The sequence below is a fragment of the Lampetra fluviatilis genome, chromosome 29 (genome assembly GCF_964198595.1).
Source record: "Lampetra fluviatilis chromosome 29, kcLamFluv1.1, whole genome shotgun sequence".
Classification (NCBI taxonomy): Eukaryota; Metazoa; Chordata; class Hyperoartia; order Petromyzontiformes; family Petromyzontidae; genus Lampetra; species Lampetra fluviatilis.
In genome coordinates, this window is record NC_136303.1 from 10,973,790 (window position 1) to 10,993,258 (window position 19,469).

Below are 19,469 nucleotides of genomic sequence, written 5' to 3' on the forward strand. Positions count from 1 at the left end.
AACAGCGCTCTATTACTGTCAAGAGCCGTGGTTAAAATGTCGTGAGCACAACACTCCTCACCACCTTCATCATTTACCCAAGCTTACAAAAGAAAAGGTACAAGCAAACAGCAGTCCCCTCGTGTCTAATGTAAGTTAAACATTTGTATTGCTGTAATACAGTACTTTACTGTATCGGTATTGATTCATGTTGCTGTGTTCACTGGGTAAGCTCAGTAGGTATCAGTTCACCTCCTCGCGAGCGGTGAACTTACAATCACCGATTCCGAAATGAATGGAAAGTTAAAGGATCACGGAAATGGTATTAAAGAAAAAGTAGTTTTTTTTCAATAATTGACATTTTGTATTAAGTTAACGTCTCTCTTCATGCTGGCTAAAGTGATTGTGTTTTGTGTTCAATTGACTCCGTACGGTGCGAAAAATGTCAACATACATTCCATGCATATGAAACGACGACAAAATAGCCATGTTGTGCAAGCGTCACGGTGAAAATTTACCAAATTGGTAAAATGTCAGTTGGCAGGCCAGGGTGGTCAACCCTGTGTCGTACTGCGAGAGCTGCCACTGTAATGCCACTTGACGGAGGAAAAATTATGAAAGTGATGTGATACGTGATGCCATTTCCTCTGACATTATACGTTTGGATAAATCGAAAATAAAATAATTCGTGGAATTATTGGACAGTTTATAACGAGTCCCGTTTTGTTTTATTTTGATTTGTACAACATCGTGTGGGGCCTCTCTTTCTTGCAGAACATCAACGATTGACCTCTCTCACAAGAACACACACATGGCAGCAAACCATACATTGCCCAGTGATGAAAACACATGCATCAGACTGCGTATACACGATACCTGTCCATGAGGTGAAGAATGATCACATCTCACTTTGTGCCATTGTGTAGCTTGCAAATACACACCCAGAAGGTTAATTAAGTGGCAGAGTGATTTAGAAACAATGGAAACTCGACTCGTAAGCACCAAACAGAAAATGTCACGGCTATAATTTACACGTATCATCGTGAACTCTTCATTACAGCATCCTTGTCGATTCACAAACCTTATAAAGATTCCTATAAAAAAAGATCACACGTTTAACGTTACAATTCTGTCCTCGGTACGTGATTCATATCCATTGTCCTCAAATAAAATAATCTCTGCACATTGGGTTATTCTAAGAAAAAAAATGTTGCTTCAGAATATGGATGACAATATATGACAATAATGGTCAAGAAACAGTTTTTTCTATTTTACATCACCTTCCCTTTACAATTGTGACCTCATTCTCCATTACCTAGTTTAGCAGCACAACCTGCACCTTGCCATGAATAGGACATCCATAACTGCATTATTGTGACTTAGGTGTCAACGTAAGTGGTAATGTAAAAAAGGAATATCCAAAATTATAACTGAGCGTTTTCAATTATATAATTAAAAAAAGAGGGATGACATTGTTATCCTCTCAGCCGACAAGGGCAATGCCACCGTCATCATGGATAAAATAGAATATAACAACAAAATTAAAGAATTACTCAACGATGGCAGCTATACAAAAATAAAAAGAGATCCCAGCAACAGCCTCGTCATACAAACCAACAAAATAATTTCTGATTCAACCGCACTAATTGATCAAACCAAACAGTTATCGTTGAAACCTTCTGCGGCCAGGCCACCAAGATTATATGGCTTACCAAAGATACATAAAGAAGATACACCCTTTCGTCCCATCGTCTCTACTATCAACTCCCCCACCTACAAACTGGCTCGTTTTTTTGTCTGAAATCCTGCGGCCTTACACTGGAAAAACCACCTCTGCGGTACTAAACTCTACTCACCTGGTATCGACAATCAAGGGTATTTCCCTGTCCCCAGACGACCTGCTTGTCAGTTTTGATGTAGTTTCCTTATTCACCAAAGTTAATGTACCTGACACCATCGCAATCATTGAAGACTTGGTTCATCAAGGACTGAACACTGAGGTACCCCCCTGGTGAGACACTGCTTAACCAATACATACTTCACTTGGAATGGAACTTTCTACAAACAAACTGAGGGCACCCCAATGGGCTCCCCCCTATCTCCGGTTGTAGCCAACGTTTTCATGGAGAAATTTGAGACTGGCGCCATCCAGACTGCCACTCTGCGCCCAACCTTATGGAAGAGGTACGTGGATGATACTTTCGTCATCTGGCCACATGGCCGGCCTGCTCTACACCAATTTATTGACCACATCAATTCCATACACTCAGCCATCAGATTTACCATGGAAGTCGAAAAAGATGGCAAGCTACCTTTTTGGATGTCCTAATAAAAAAGAGACCTGATGGTTCAATGAGCCACTCTGTCTACAGGAAAGCTACCCATACGGATGCTTACCTGAAACCGGATTCCCACCACCATCCATCCCAGAAGAATTCCCTCATCAAGACTCTGCACCATAGAGCCCAATGCATCTACGACCAGGAAAATATTGCCAGTGAACTCAAGCACGTACACCAAGCTTTTAAGGCTAATGGTTACTCCGACTACACAATCCGCAAAGCCATCACTCCAACCATGAAGAAGGACCTTGAGGAGCCATTCAAAACCATCACCTTACCCTACATTGCGGGGATCACAAAAAATATCTCCAAAATCTTGAATAAACACAAGATCCAGGTCCGATTTAACACATTACATAAAGTCCGTCATCTGGTTCCATCTGTAAAAGATGCGATTCCGGACATACAGTACCCTGGCATCTACAAACTGAGTTGCCTCTGTGGTCGTAGTTACATTGGATAAGCCAAATGACATGTATCCGTGAACACAAAGCAGACCTAAAACACGGTAGGACCAACACCTCGGCCGTGGCAGATCACTGGTATAATTCAGTGGGCTCACATGACATTGACTTCTCCAAGACAGAGGTTCTCTGCAAGCCATCTGGCTACCATGAGAGATTCGTTCATGAGGCTATCCACATATACAAACAGAGACAATTTCAACCGAGTAGAAGGATTCTGGCTTAGCAATCATTGGAAGGATTTCATCAATCATATTGAGTCATAATTTATCGTGTTCACGCTTACGGTGACTTTCAGACCGCATTCCATTCTCTTCCTCTCCCCCCTCCTCTTTTTCGAACGTAGATGGACTCGTCCATCTGAACAACTGCCAAAATCGCTGTCCGTGGTGCTAACGTTAAGAAAAAAACCGCCACTTTCTTCTTTTCTTGCAGTGTTTTTCACACCTGATGATGATTGCTTGTGTTGCAGTCGAAACGTCGTGAGCATTGTATTGTTTGATATTTTTCTTATTTTATTGTTTCCCTTCTACGTGACTTTACCGAAAGAACCAAGAATATGAATCCCTGCAGTCACGAAAGCTTTAAATCAAAATATAACTGCAATGTCATGTAAATTAACATTTAAAAAAAAAGTCAAAGCATATCCTTGTTGCTGTGAGCATGAGCTGGTATTTATTCCATTGGTGACCCCAGAGTAGAAGCTCCACATTCAGAATGTGGGAACCAGCCCATGATGAGGGCAACCGCTGCTGACTGTCCCACATAGTTGGAAACAATACCGCCAACTTTGTATTGATTGCAATGTCTAAATGCAAGTGTATCTCAAGGAAATTATATTCGACATAAACTCTGGCTTGGAACTTGATTTCGTAACACCTGTGATTGGGAGTCGAGGGCACATACGTAAAGTCACAACAGTTATGGAGAAAGGCCAACAAGGTATTTCTGAACAGGGATTCAAGGTTTGTTAAATCAATGCAGCAAGTACTTAAATGGACTATAGAGAGAAGAGCACAGTTTAATTGCTGTCAATAGTTGTTTTCTTTAAGACGCCACATACTTTCCGATCACCCCCAATATCTGAAGTGTACATGTACTTGGCCCTCATTTTCAAAGATAAAAACTGATTATCATCATACAAGCCATGTACCCTTAGACCATGAAATGTGATTGTAGATTGCACGTTTCAGTAAATGTGTGTCCTGCTGCGCAGACAAAAGCACTGATCCCAAGAGAAAGCATTTGTGTCAGCATAAGAGCCAAATTAACCAGGACAGCAATAGCGTGCAAAGGATTACTTTCATACCCTTCGATCATTCCACAATGACAAAATGCAAATTATTCCACAAAAAATATCACTGAGAGATCATTTGTCAGAATACCATTACAGATTGCGTATATGTCCATTAACCATTTCACTGTCGAATAAAAGCCAATACGTTTTAATGACATCAATGGATATTTAAAATATTCCATGAAGCAGAGCTTGCAACCTTATTTTACGTAAGAAAATTAGAGATACTTTTTTTAACCCATGCAAGAATAGCTGTGGATAGCAGTGGCCACACCTTTATTTTCCAGCACTACACAAAGGCCCTTTTTATTAAATGTACGACCAGCACCAAGAAAACAAAAGTAATGTCATAGGTTGGGAGGAGTTAATTGGACGTTGCAGAGTGTGCGATAAAATATTGATATTTCAATTACGGTCAACATAGAGAAATGCCGTTTTAAAATTCCACGGCTGACCAAAGTGTCTAATTGAAATGCATGTGCTGCTAGTTCAGTATCCCCCCCCCCCCCACATAGAAAAAAAAAGAAACATCCCTGCGGACCTTCACCTGTTGACATGCAAAAGCATGTCTAACAGAAGTGAGGAGTAGCTCTGAATCTATTTGGTTTCGCTTCAAAGCCTTAATTCATTTTCGTGGTCTTTTGTGCCGCTGGATGGGCCGTTCGAGAGCGCACGCGGACGTCGATGGGAGGATGTGTGCATGTCATTTCTACTGCACAAGCAGCTGCGCGTGCCCACGGGATTTCTTTGTGCATAAGCACGAGTGTGCGATTTGAAAAAAAAAACATTGTCCAGCCTACCTCATCAAGATTCCCCCTGTAGAAACATATTGTATTGCACAAGGCTCGCCTATTTGTATGCTTATTTTTAATGCAGTTTGCTGAAATTGCATTGCTTCGTGCGTTTTTTTTTACTTTAGATAGTTTCTGAGCGCAGGGCCCAAAGGCTCGAACCATAAAGCAGCGTGCAAGCAAACAGCACAATCACAGTATTTTTTTATTATTTACGTGATCTAACCCAAAAACCGGTCTACTGTGGATAATATTGGTCACGAAAGCCTACCACGTGCTAAACTAACTATCGAAGTGAACACGTTTCTTAAATTGAGGAACGTCATTAAGAGCATGGGAAAAGAGAAGGTGGCAGCACATTCCAAAGTTGAGCGGTGTGAGGGAAGGAGCAAAAAACGAAGTGTTTTTCTACCTGCAATGTGGCGAGTGAGTGGATCGGTGGGCGAGCGAGTGAAAGAGTGCGCCGCTGTGGAACCGAAGTGCGATGGTTGAACAGTGTGCAAGATGAGCCATAACGGTCTATCTGGTAGTCCGAGCCCTCGGCATGGGTCGAAAGATTGGTGAGAGACGTTCACAGTAACCATGGATGTAGCGATATAAGAAGGGTAATCTGTATGTATTTGTTATTTGTGTACGTGTTTTCCTGTTCGAAAGAATGATCCAACCAATAATATAATTATTCCTGTCAATTATTTTTTTATTTAGTTATCCGCGAACATTTCACCAATTCTCAAGATGTATGTTTTTGTTCATGAAGTTTCCGCTTGCGATATTTGTATAATACTCATCTTCTACATTAGTTTGCTCACAAATCTACTTGCACACCTGTATCCACACGTGGTGAGCAAACTGCAAATGTCTCGAAAACACCGCAGTATATGAGAGAATGTGACACCCAAACGCTGCACGAACGGACGAGCAAACGAGTCGCCTCGCTGCCTCTCACGGACAAACTGCTGCGACGCAGGTGGGTGGCTGCACACTGCCGGCCTCCATGCGTCACCATGCTCAGGCAACCGAGATGCAATGCAACCCCGGGCATTTATGGACACTTACGATTTTCCCATCGACTAGTTGGGCAGGGGGTTGGGTGCTTTGGTTTTGGTAAATTTGACTTGGTGAAGAGAACAAGAATTTGAATCCTCGCAGAGCAGGGGTCGGGGTTCAACTCAGTCTGACAAAGAGGCCGGATCCCAGCATATGAATGTGGAATTTCCAGCACTAACTCATGGCTGCCAATGGGGGATGAGCAGGTGGACAGCATTTCATTTCAGATTTCAGAAGTTAACTCATCAAAACCCACATCTGTTGATACTCCGCATCTCATTAACTTCTCTTCATACGATAATAGAGTTGGCAATGCTGTATAGGGAAAAATTACTTTAACCAGGAATCAAGAGAAAAGGTTGAATGCATAATTTTTTCCCCCCAGGGCAATTGGCTCAGTTGTCTAATCATCTTCATTTTGCGAGAAACCTTTAGCTTGCCTTTGCTTAGATCTCTATCAAACACAATTGCATACAAATGCGGTACTTTCAGAAATCACGTCTCACCGGGATGCATCACTTGACTTTTTCTGCCGTACACCAGGGCCACACTTCCACGATACCTCAAGTATCATCAAACAGCGCACAAATCGCATATTTGCTGACAAAAATATTTTTAATTGCTTTGCATGTCATTACCAACAGCCATATTGGGTCTTATCTGGCACTTCACCGAAAAAACCAAAGAGTATGAATCCTTGCAGTCACGAAAATTTCAAATCTAGAATTTGACTTATTCCTCATTCAGTCTCAGGGACCCACAGTTTAGCCGCAGTCTCCTTGCAAACAACACAAATGCTGTTCATGGCAGTCTGTAGCTGGACATGGCTCACTGATGAGTCCTGGGGAGTGTGAAACGCATCCGCATGTCCCATGTTGTGTCCACCTTTCTTGAAGGCCTATCGGACAAACGATGAAGCAACAATTTTTCATTTCTTGAATATTACCAACGTCTATAACAGGAATCAATGCGTTTAATTTAAAGAGTTTCTGTAAAGAGAACGCCCAAAATATATTACACTATTTATAAGCGGCAACATATGCACGATTCTTGCTTCTCCACAAGGATTCCCACAAAAAAGAGGTGGGGAAATGGCTTTGCTGCCTCACGCGAGTTAGTGTCCTGCGATAATGGTTATGACGATTAGCTGGTTGGGCAACAGGGGCAGTCCTGCTGTAGATCACCATTAGCATCTTATCTGGCACTTCATCTGGGGCTTTATCACCACACGGCAACCACACTGCGCACCCTAATATACAGCGACCAGAATTGACTGCAATCGCATAAAATACCACCATCATCACCACCAAGCATGTTTATTGCATCGTTCTAGGGCCTCAGTGAAGCCACTTAAACTATTATGGAGACGTTCAAATTGCGCGCCTACATCTCACGGCACGTTCCAGATTATCAGCATTAATTTTACTGATGGTGTTGATGTAAAACTGTCAGGCATCATACTTCAGTGAACGTAGATAATGAATAACGTTTTCATTGTAAGATAATAATAATAATAATAAACAGCAGCAAGGCGTTTCCTCTGTCACTTGCGTTCAACCCATTTTCCACAGATGGCCACCGACACGCTACGCACCCACCCCCACCTCCCCCCCCCCAAACAATTTCTCCACCTTCACAAAGCTCCCAGCGATTTCGTTAAGATAGATACGTGCACACTTGGACTTGTACGTGTGTACGTTGAACTTCTTTCGCACCGTACGTAGCCAACCATGCTAATCGGAGGTGCAGGGGAATTACAACAAACTAAATCCATGTAGAATTGCTCAAACTATTAGACAGTAACAACATACGACAACTGACTAATTGGTACAATCAAATATACAATGGCAATACAATTCCATCCGACTGGCTACAATCCATCTTTGTGGCCATACCAAAGAAAGCAACAAGCCGGAAATGCGAGGACTACAGACTGATAAGCTTGATGAGCCACGTGCTGAAAGTCTTCCTGAAGGTGATCCAACAGCGCATACGCTCCACATGCGAAAATGCATTGAAGAACACACAGTTTGGCTTCTGCAAAGGACTAGGCACAAGAGAAGCAATCTTCTGTCTACAGATACTACTACAGCGATGCTACGAACATCAGAAAGAAGTGTACATCTGCTTCATAGATTACGAGAAAGCCTTTGACTCAGTCGACCACGACCGACTAGCAGATCTATTAAAACAACTGGGACTAGATAAAAACGACATCAACTTCATCATTGCTCTTTATTGGAAGCAAACAGCCCAACTCCGATATGACAACGAATTGACAGACCCAACACCAATACAAAAAGGTGTACGACAAGGCTGCCCACTTTCACCCAGTCTTTTCAACATCTACTCGGAGCAGATTTTTGATCGAACACTAGCAGATAAAAACATTGGTATTAAAGTCAATGGACAATACATCAACAACATCAGGTATGCCGACGACACTGCACTGCTGGCCGATTCGGAACAAGACTTACAACAAATATTGGACGAGGTTGCCACAGAGAGTCAAATATGGGGCTTACGAATTAATAAAAAGAAAACAAAGGTTATGAAGGTCAGCCGAACTACAAGCGAAATAACAATCAAGCTTGGCAGCGAAAAATTGGAACAAGTACACCGATTTAAATACCTTGGTGTAATCATTGACGATCAGTTGAACCATGAAGTCGAAATCAAGAGCAGAATTGAACAAGCAAGGCAAGCATTTATTAAATGGAAAACACTCCTTGCAGACCGCCACTTGAGAACATCACTGAAACTGCGCACACTGAAATGCTACATCTGGTCAATTTTGCTGTACGGAGTAGAGACGTGGACACTGACAACAACAGCAACAAAAAGGCTCGAAGCTTTCGAGATGTGGCTGTATCGAAGAATGCTGAAAATCCCATGGACAGCCAAAACCACCAATACACAAGTTCTGCAAGATATGGGCACTGACAGGCAACTGCTGAAGACCATCATTAGCAGGAAGTGTTACTACCTAGGCCACATTGCCCGAAACGACCACAAATACCGGCTATTAAAGCAAATCCTGGAAGGAAAAATCGAAGGGAAAAAACGACCAGGACGGCCAAAAACGACATGGCTCAGTAACATCAAAACATGGCTACAATTAACAACAGCACAAACTCTACACGCCGTGCTAGACCGGGACCAATATCATCGTGAAGTCGCACACGCCGTTAGGCAGCACTAAAGAAGAAGAAACACGAAAAGCAGTTCTAAAGAAATTAGTTTTCAAGCTATGTTTAAGTGCAAAGTTCAAGTGGCTTCCTAATATCAGAAGGAGGAGCGGTCCAGACGGCCGCAGAAGTGCAACTGAAAGCGCGCGATGCCTTGACCATCTTTGTTCGATGGCCAGCCAAGAGCCGCTGCTCCTGCGAGGATGATCTGAGTTCGCGTGATGACGGTTTACGCTTATTGACGAGATCAACAAGGTATTGTGGTTCATCTGTGGCAAGCACAATTGTGTGTCATGAGTGTAACCGGAAGCCAATGCAGCTCAGCGAGCACTGGATGGATGTGGTTGGATCTTGCAGCATCGGTCACGACACGTGCCACAAAATGATGTACACGTCACAGGTTGGTGTCTGGGTCGCTGGTTGTGTTGAGGTGCCATTGCTGTTGTCAACTTGCTCTTTGAACCTTTTGTGTGTGCCTCTTGCAGACCCGATTCTTCCCATGTCACCTTCTTGACTCGCTTTGGTTATACGAGGTCACTGAGCAAATTGGTGGCTGGAGGTGACATGAGGTGGATTCTCCCAAATTAGCACAAAGTATACACTTGGTAAAGACTCCGGATTGAGTGTGTCTACCTCCCGAGTTCTGACATCGCGCGCTGCTCAAGCGTGGGCACAACTTTGGAGCTGTCATTGATGCCGAGATGTCATTCTCTTTGCGCATCTCAACTCTGCAGGACCTCGGGAATGCCCCCATCTGCGTCACATCTTTTGGTTCCGACCATTTCCTTACAACAAAATACCCTAATCCCTCCACTGGCTTCCATTCCAGTCTCAGAGACAACTTTGATGTCACAGTCACTGTCTTCAAGATCCATCAGGGACTCACCCCCGCCTACCTTAAATATTAAAATAAAAAAATTTGACTTGCATAGTAAAGTAAGTGTATTTTTTTCATTTTATATACAGCCAGATAATACGACAAATCGCTAACTTTAAACACCCAGTCGTTCATAAAAGTTGAAGGCAGTATAGTACTATAATAATAGTGCAAGTGTAGAATCGCTGAACCGGAATTGATAGATTGTAAGCATTTAGTGCGGGGCCCTTGAAAGTGCGGGGCCCGTAGCATTTGCTACTTTTGCTACTAGGATAATCCAGCACTGGTAGTAGCCAAACACTTATTAGGGCTGCCTCTTGTGGACACCCTTCTGCCTGCAGTGGTTTGAGCAGGCAATTGCAGGGCTGCACCTTTACCCAGTTCGATGATTGTGGACTTCATAAATAGCCGAGGGGAAATGCAAGTACCTTTTTACGGACGCATCCCACAACATTGTCTCAAATGCAATACAATACAAGCTATGCCCTGGCAATATATAGCCTTGCTTGGGTCCGCCACTCCCTAACGTCTGCAGAAACCATATTCTCGGGTTCACACCCACCTCCGCTGATCTTTCGTAATTATAGTTTAACACCTGCTTTCCTTCCAGCATACACGTGCAGCAAATCAAATTTCAAAAAAATAAGTAAAAGGCCAAGTCAAAGAGAGCGTGGGGCTGTTGTCGTCTCTGTTAATAGCCCTAAGCCAGGGGTGGAAATTCCACGTTCACATGGCAGAGGCTTCTCTCCAACAGGCGACAACTACCGACTTCCAACAAATTGGTGCCAACCTTTATTGACTCCAGGAGACAATGTGCTCAGTTGACCCTCTGACTGGATTGCGACCTTTGCATGGCGAGTCAACCGCTCTTGCCGCAGTAAATACAAACGCATGCCCTACCGATTTCATGCTGATTGTTTATAACCATCTTGACTCCGTTCAGTGTGTGCAGAGTAACAGACTGGATAAAAGAAATCGACTCGGCTGAGGGGAGGGGGGCATTTCTGCCACGATCATTGGGTTACACCTCTCCATAGGTGTTGGACCATATAATTGGGTGAGAAAACAACATTACATTGAATTAACGGGATTTCCACTTTTGGCCACAGAGCCATTAAAAAAAGAGGGTGCTAACAAAGCGTGACGCGCGGAAAACTTATACAGCGTAACACGAGCCCTCAGGAGAAAAAAAACCGTCGCTGCTAAGACGGGCCGTGTGAGAATTGACCCTCGGTTGTCATGGACACTCTCAGGACAACCGAAGGTGCGTGTTGGTGCATTAGACTGTGTCAATAGTATCATGCGCAAAGAGTGACCGACGTATAAGGAAAAGGTTGCACACGTTGAAGAAGACCTGACGACGCAGGCAGTGATGAGAAGGAAACTGTCACGTGTTGGACACGTGCGTAGGATGGACAACAGGAAAATTAAAAGTGTGTTGTTCGGGAAAAATGGAAGGAACCAGAAAGAGAGGAAGACCTCACAGAGAGTGGCTTCACACGACGATGACAGAAGAGATTGATGCCAGAAAGATGTGGCCACGACTTGAGCAAATTGGCACAAGACAGAGGAAAGTGGAAACAAAATACGAAATGTGCAGTGGACACCTACGGGGTCGTAATGATGACGATGATGATGACTGCATCAGTGCTCATTGCTACTCCATGCTATTATAATTTTAGGATGAGGTAAACAAAAAAACTCATATTTTGTTGCAATTTTATAAGTAAAGTTTTCATTCAATTGCGCGATCCGCGTCATCGATCGGGAACTCCTTGCCGAGGCATGCACCTTCCCGTGCGTGAGAGGAGACGCTCTCAGGCGAGGAGGGAAAAAAAACACGAGACGCATTTGAAGAGGCCGTCACGGTCGGTGCCTTTGATGTCTCCGCACCTCGCCGTCGCTTCCTTCTGCTAAGGACCTCCGTTGTTGCTGTTACAGCACCCCACAGTCTGCCTTCGGGGCTTCCCCTTGGACTCTAGCCTCGAGGAGGTGCCACTCCAGTGTCTGTCTCGGCAGCCCTCCCCCTCCTCTATCTTACCCACTGCTGACCTCCTGCTCCCGATTACGCTTCCGAGTTGCTTACCCTACCACGGAATACCCCACCAGACAATTCCCCAAGCATCTTCTGCATACACCTATATATGTGCGTTTTTTGTTCGTGTTTAATTTTTTTTCCTTACCCGCACCTCGGTTGGCTACGTACGGTGCGAAAGAAGTTCAACACATACATATAGGGTGACCCATCTATAGATACCCCACTGAAATTTCAATGACGGCAGCTTAAGGGTCACCGAATGCGAGAAGCGGACAAGCCTGGCGAGGTCTTAAAAGAGTGTTTGAAGATTTCACAAGCGTATTGAGATTCGCGACGCGTCTTCGTTTCACTGCCACCCGTTGTGGGATGGCCACATTTTCTCAACCCTTTGAGTTGGCGGTCTGATCCACCAAACTGGCTCACACATTCTCCCTCTCTCTCCCCTCCTCCGTTCCGAGCATAGATGGACTCTTTCGTCTGAACAACCGCCAGTCGCTGCCCGTGGTGCTGACGTTAAGAAAAAAATCGCCACTTTTTTCAAAAAATGTCTTGCTGTGGTTTTCACACCTGATGATGATTGCTTGTGTTTCAATCGAAACGTCGTGAGAATTGTATTGTTTTATTTTTCTTATTTTGTTATTTCCCTTCTACGTGACTTTACCGAAAGAATCAAGAATACATTCAGCTCTCCTGAGAGCTGGTGGTCTCAATAAGGCCGAGAAATTGTGTACACGCAAATTCTGCACACCTCTTGTGTACAGTTAAATCCACCGGTCAGTAGTCCGTGGAGTGTATTTGTACCAGAAGGCATGTCGGGAGGGCTGGGTGAACACAGAGCTCGTCTATGAAAAGCCAACTTCCAAATCCCCATGGTCGAGAGTTTAGCATTCACCGAAAACAGGTTCCTATTGCCGGGATGCTTGCAACTACGGCTTACAAAAACAACAATGCGCGCATTTGCAGTCGTACCTTTGGGCTCAGGGATTACTTGGTCAATATTTCCCGATGAGTTATTGAGGCTTACAATGGGAGCTACCAATGGGGGGGCTCCCCAAGTCTCGAAGTGCATTTATTGAGTTACAAGTGTACACACAAAGACAAAGATCCCCCGTATAGCCTCAACAAGTGCTGTTAGCGAGTACCTATGAAGAGGTGCATGGCATACGAGGGAGTAGGTGGCCAGCAACCACGCCCGGACGCCTTTGTCTCCCCAATGGCAATGTTTACACACCGCACCAGGTACAGTACTCATTTAAGGTTGAGTCGACCTAGGGGAGGCCAACGACCGATTCTGATAGCCGCCACTGGTGTTGGCTATGAGCGGGAATCGAACTCGGGCCGTCTGGTTCGTAGCGCAGCATAAAGTAGCGCTAACCACTACACTACCGCTCCCCCGCACAAACACACTAAAGTGTATTCTCACGGCTTACCACTAGCTCACTAGGCCACCAGTGGCCCTGTAAGCCCGTGGTATAAACTCCATTGTCCTATGACAGAGTCCAGTCTCTCCAAAGAACAACCCATGTTGACTTCCAATTTGTTATATGGAGGATCGTCCGGTTGTGTCAATGGCTGACCAGGATTTGAATTTGCAACCTCTCTGTACTTAAAGTCACCTGCTCAAACACAGCACGAGCCAACCAAATTCATAGACTAAACATCGCCAATTTTACTGACAGGTGGCAACAGATTGGTGAGGCCCTTATGCAGCAGCGGATTGATCATGGCTGATGATTATGACGATTATGATGATATAAACGTCGACCTATTGGCTCAGCATTTGCAAGCAGCCATGACCCCTTCGCATTTCCAGATTACTAAGCGGTTCAATAGAAGCCACGCCAACCCAGTGACATATTTTCTAAACCTGCACTGTGCGGAGAGAGCACGACCCTATCAATTCATAGCCGTTTGGTTTGGTTAACTCCCAGCGATTCCTTACTCGCGATGAAAGCCCAAGGTTTTCCATCTCCAGCACAATGGTGACGAGATGGGTGATTGATCAGAGAAATGGACGCGCTACGACGGGCACAACTTTGCTGCGTCTGCCATCAGCCTGTTTTGTTGGGTCTTTTTTTTATTTTCTCCCGCAGTCATAACCCTTAACAGCCCTCTCTCCTTGAGCATCAATGCGAATGATCTTTGCCACATTATCCACCATGGTCCGCGCCAACGTAATAGAGGGCCACGGGGCTGTGTGGTAGGCAGCGCGAGAAGCCAAACACACGCACAAGGACACGAGAACATCAGATATTTATGGAACGAGACGAAGATGCTCGTCCCCATCTGTCTCTTTTTGTATCCGTTCGCATTGCTCTGCCTCTGATCTATGCTCTCGGCAAGCAGCTGTGGTCACGTGGGACTCATAAACAAATCAGATGGTGTCTAAAAAAAAAGCAAATTGGCAGATAAGATCAATTTTATGTTACGGTACGTTATATTGGTTCGCAGAGCCCCCCCCCACCCCCCGGCACTTAAACTTGAAAGTAGAGTGGCTGGGGAGAGGCTGATCTGACTGTGCCACGCACATTCTGGGTGTGGTGGTGCAGGCCTGTAATCCAGTGCTTTTGAAGCCGGGTAGTGGATCATGCTGAGATGGAGCTATCGTGCTCTTAAGAAACCTCCCCTACAGGCTACAAAGATTGCAGTGGACAGCAGTACAGCATTAAGGTTTCAGACCCATTTTCCTCCCACACACAGAAACACCCAACAAAAAACTGGCCAACCGTCCCAAGCAATGTCCTCCTAAGTCTTTAAATGCGGAGGCTGTCCCAGAGAAACACGTGAATTTAAAGTGTCTCCATGTTCAAATGAATAAACTAAACAAAACCTATTTTTTTATTCTACCAGGTAAGGCACACTGAACTACATAGCTCTTTTTCAGAAGCGACCGGGCTTATCGCGTGGAATTTTTTTATCAGCCAAATATTTTCTAAAAGCATATTTCTAAATGTGGAGAGAAAAACCGGAGGACCCGGAGAAAAATCCACGTGACCACGGGGAGAACATGCACACTCCAAATATACAGCCTGTCAGGGTCAGGATCGAAACCCATGAACTCCTGCATAGCATGCGACATATTTCGATTTAAAGCTTTCGTGACTGCAGGGATTCATCTTCTTGGTTCTTTCGATAAAGTCACGTAGAAGGGAAGTAATAAAATAATACAAATAAAACATAATAAAATAATTCTCACGACGTTTCGGCCACAACGCAAGCAGCCGTCCTCAGGTGAAGACCAGGTCTGTCGGGGAGACAGGGTCTGAATGAAACACTGCCACGCTTGGAGCGTATATTTAAGCTGGGTTGGAAGGGGGGAAGGGCGCCTTGACAAAAGAATTTGCATATCAAGAAGAATTTAGCATATTTATGGGAAATGCAGGTATGTGATTAGTACTACTTGTGAAATGCGTAGGAGGTGGGCGGGGGGGTTTCAAAGTCATATTATCACATACCTGCATTTCTAATCCTGTATAATGCACGGGCAAAATATGACTTTGAAACCCCCCCGCGTTGTGGCCGAAACGTCGTGAGAATTATTTTAATATGTTTTATATTTATTATTTTATTACTTCCCTTCTACGTGACTTTACCGAAAGAACCAAGAAGAAGCATGCGACATAGTTAATATCTCGCCACTCTCATCTTTGTTCATGACATGAGGCAGTGGTGGAAACTTCACTTTCCTGTGCCAGAGCAAAGTCCATCAATATAAAAATACACCGTTGACTTGTCGCGAACACTTACACATTCCATTGATCCTAGAAGGATGGTAGGCAGTCGACCTCTGCCTGATGGCATGGGACAGTGTTCTCATTTGCTGAAGCCATGGTCAAGAACAATGATGGAGTGGCAGTCAAGGAATGGATCACACCAAGAAGGATGGTCACCGAGGTGAAGGGAGCGATGGAATCAGCTCCTGCACAGGTGATAGATGGAATGGTACTTCACAGAACCGTGAGAAATAGCAACGGCAAATTGGGGAAGCTTCCTCCAGCAGTGGATTGACCAAGGATCATGATGATGATCAATGCAATTACATGGTCCTATAATGCAAGCAAAGAATAGAATTAACTCCGAGCAGTTCTGTATTCACAAGTTCTGCAGCAGACGTAGAGGCAAATGCATAGTGGGTTGAGACAAGCTCCCCGCTAACCTCGGGTGAAGGGGGTTTTCATGGTCAGAAGAACAATGACCAGGGCTGCCCAGCGGTGCCTGGAGGCCCAGGGCAAAATGCCACGTGGGCCGCCATCGTTCCACCACCCACGGTGTTCAAAACCCTACGTCTCATTTTTTTTTAGACAAAAGTCCACTAACGCAATCAAAACAATGTCCATTTATTACTTTGCACTTGCGTTCGTGACACCTACAGCGATAGAATATGCAATGGAATCTTGCCTGTTCTGGTGCCCTCTTTTGTGTGAAACCCAGAGCAAATTGCCAGATTCTGCCCCTAAGCCTAACCCCGAACCCCCCTCCCCCCCGGGAAGCCCTGACAATGATCAAGCAAACGGCGTAGAAGAGGAACACACACACGCTGTGAGAACATCCCCCAGTGGTGTTCTCTGAAGTGACAAACTCCACTGATAAGACAAACGACACCACATAAGTCAGATGGCCATAGGATTTGAAACGCATTAATAATTAGGCGCAATAAACCAGTCCCAAATCTCGGGACGCAAATCACCTAGAAGTGCTACTGGGGCAACGTGAACAGAGCTTCGACGTTGCGCAATGTGTTTAACACACACAGAGGTCATTCCTCCCGAGAGCACCATTATTCACCCCATTGTGGTTTGTGGTGTGTTCGTCTTGTCAAGGGACATGTGGAAGGTGATCATCAGCATCCGAGACGCCATGGTGGAGAGATGTTAACTCGCTCGCCTGGTATACAGAAGGTCATGAGTTCGATCCCGACCCTGATGCCTGTATATTTCGAGTGTGCATGTCCTCCCTGTAGTCGCGTGGATTATTCTTCGGATTCTCCGGTTTTTCACTCCACATTTATAAACGTGTGTTTCAAGTATTTGGCTGCTATAAATTTCGACGTAATAAACCACTTAATTTAGCTATCATTTGTGGCCAGGTTGCTTCTGAAAAAGAGCTATATAGCTCAGTGGGCCTTACCTCGTAAAATAAAAAAGTTTTATCGTTAAAATCTCAAGGTGTGGCATTACGTATCATTCAATTGCACAGGTATGACCATCCGTTGGATGGCAAATACTGAGAAATAAACAATATACTCGTGAAAATTGGCTGAACGTTAAGGTCGTAACATAACGTGTGGCACATTGATTAGTGCTTATACTTTGTATGCAATTCTTTTCATCTCTGCAAAACGATCCTAGTATAATAAACTCTTGAAACATGAACAAACCAACGACGTTTATAATTGAAATCAATACATTTTGTAAAATAAGGAATGTAGCCGTATACTGATCTGGCCGAGCAGAGTTTTGGCAATCACGGTATCCACAAATGTACTCCACTTTTACGTGAAAATACATCTGGAAACCATGCTGCAATGGAGGATGGGGAAAAGCCCAGATAACCGTGGACCCCTTTAGTTTCCGCAGATAATAGGAATCACGTGTGATACTGGTGCAGATGAGAGGAACTCTATAGTATTCGTAGGAGATCAGGATTGGTAGTCTTATTGGGTAAATGACCTTTGTCATAGTAATGTGGAATTTCCCAAAAAACTGGTTCATTTGAGTGTGGCGATACTTTTTTCGCTTGCCATTCTACATCGTTTGGGAACGTTGCATTTAATTCAGCAAAATCCTCTCTCTCTCACCCTCCCTGTCTTTGTGGTGTCTACATGCATTAGCAATCTAATGCTATGTAAAGCAAATTGCATTGTAAAACGCTCCTAGGCGATGCAAAGTGACTGATAGCACAACGGAAATAAGGGAACTAATAAATAGTAGCGTGTGTGTCGTTAATAATCTGCAGTCCTGCCTGCACACACTAATACCAAAAGCGTAAGTGACTATTTGACCACTTTGGTGGATGGTGTAAGTAATAGCTCGGTGTAATGATGCTGCATGCCCTCCTCCTTCCGTGACTTGGAGGCGCGGTTGTCTGATGGCACACAGATGGAGCTATCATGAGTGCGAGGCGCACTCCTCCAATGAGGTGCGTGGACGAGGCAGTACACCAAGTAGGTTGGATAACTATTCCGTGCCACTTTCGGTTGCTCTCTCTTCACGCGTGTGGCTTCTTCCCTGGCTTGCTCCGATTTCCTCCCACAGGTGAACACACTCAACAAAATGATAGCGTCCTCCAAATATCCCACGAAGAACCCTTCTGAAAAGGAATCTCGCGACTCAGTGAGGCTTTCCAGGGAAAGGTTACAAACTCACGGTCCCAGCAATAACAGCAATACAATTCTGTATAGCTTCATTAATGTGAAATACATTACGAAATGTTCAACACTGCGAACCACGTATTTACATTATCCCATCTTATATAGAATTATGGAGTGCCTTAGTCCAAGACATTCAAAGAGAGATGACAACACCACACAGAAACAACAACAACAAAATGATCAAGGGTATGTGGTAGACATGATATGGACTGGCCAGAGTGACAGGAAAACATTGAATTTCGGTTTATTTTTTTTAAATATAAAGTTACTGAAATGTCCCAAAACAACAGGCAACACAAGCACTGTGTGTGCCTTTGGCTGCCCTCCAATTTTTCACGTGGAGCATCCGACGCCTTGCGGCCGCTCGCACTGCGAACCGGCACAGCGCGGACGGCCGAGTGCCGTGAGAAAGGTCTCGCCGTTTCACCTAATTTATAACCGTCATCAGTATTTGTCGCACTATAAGTTATCCAGCTTTACTGCCCGGTGCTCTGATTAAAAACACACCGGCGGTACTGCGGGGTGCTGCGACACCATTATAAAGATTGCCTCTTGCGAGGCGGTGCGACGGTAGGCCACGGAACAACACATCGCACGTGGATTAAAGACGGCAAAAGGTGTGTGATGTCTTTGCGAGTTGCAGGACCCCCCGCCCCCCCCCCGGTATTCGTACACATTACCTAAAAAATCACGTCTTCATAGCTTCAGCAATGCAAAATCAGCCTCCGCCATAGAAATGCGGAATTTTTACCACTGACCCTGTGCTGCAAATGCAGAAAAACAGCCCCCGAAACGTTTTTGAGCATGGTGACAAGTTGCATTTACACAAGTCTACATATTGTCTTCTTGGTACTCAACAAAAATAGCTGTGCATTTGCATATCTATAAACACGCACGAGTGTGCATGGAACACTCTGCGCAACTGGAGCTCAGCAATTTCGCAAAGCCTTATAGACACCGCACAATGAAATGCTCCACACAGAGAAGGAGCTGCAATTTTTTTTATCGTATCACCACCGACATTTGTAATAGTAGCGTCCCATTATGCGACGATAAAACAGCAAGCTACGGTGATT

At 44.5% G+C, this 19,469-nt stretch overlaps 1 protein-coding gene across 3 annotated transcripts in view; it reads right to left on the bottom strand.

Moving 5' to 3' along the window:
* The window catches only part of ACAD8 (acyl-CoA dehydrogenase family member 8), a 600,270-nt gene that overhangs the window by 184,148 nt on the left and 396,653 nt on the right, over window positions 1–19,469 (bottom strand). The window lies entirely within an intron of this gene.